The sequence below is a fragment of the Solanum pennellii genome, chromosome 6 (assembly GCF_001406875.1).
Source record: "Solanum pennellii chromosome 6, SPENNV200".
NCBI lineage: Eukaryota > Viridiplantae > Streptophyta > Magnoliopsida > Solanales > Solanaceae > Solanum > Solanum pennellii.
In genome coordinates, this window is record NC_028642.1 from 38,433,570 (window position 1) to 38,434,374 (window position 805).

Sequence of the window (805 nt, forward strand, 5' to 3'; positions counted from 1 at the left end):
CATAAGGACACTCCCCATAAGATCCACCTGCTATAGTGTCCAACACCGCTTTATTATTATAATCCTGTCCCCGGTAGAAGTATTCCTTCAGTGACTCATCATCTATACGGTGATTTGGGACACTTCTCAAGAACGAGGTGAATCTATCCCAAGAACTACTAACTGACTCTCCTGGTAGTGCCACAAAGTTGTTTCACTCTGTCTTTGTGGTTTAGTTTCTTGGAGACCGGATAGTAGCGTGCTAAGAAGACATCCCTTAGTTGGTTCCAAGTGAAAATTGAGTTATAAGGGAGCTCAGTGAACCATATAGCAGCCTCTCCGGTCAGTGAGAGAGGAAACACTCTAAGCCCTATTACATCTAAATCCAAATCAGGCCTCCCTTCACAGCTTTTACACACTGCCCTTACCTTAGCTATATGGGCATGTGGATCCTCAGAAGGTAGCCCTGAAAACAAACCTCTGGCAGTGAGCATTTGCATCAGGCTACTAGTTACCACAAAGGTGTGGCCTGTGGGTAGAGGAGGTAAGACAAGTGGCCCATCGGAGTCTGCTATGTTATCATAGCCTCTGTAGTATGCTTGGGGCCGTGGAACGGGATTTTGTCCCCTCTGTTGGTGTTCACCCGGAGCATCGGGTAACAACTGACCATGAACATCAACCGGAGCTGGGATGTTCTGGTTTGGGTCATCATCATTTATTCCCAAATTTCGATTCATATTGCGTAGTGTACGCTCTAATTCGTGATCGAAGGGAAACAAGGGTTCTCTTCCTCTCCGTGTATTTGGCATACAAGGAGGATAGTTCT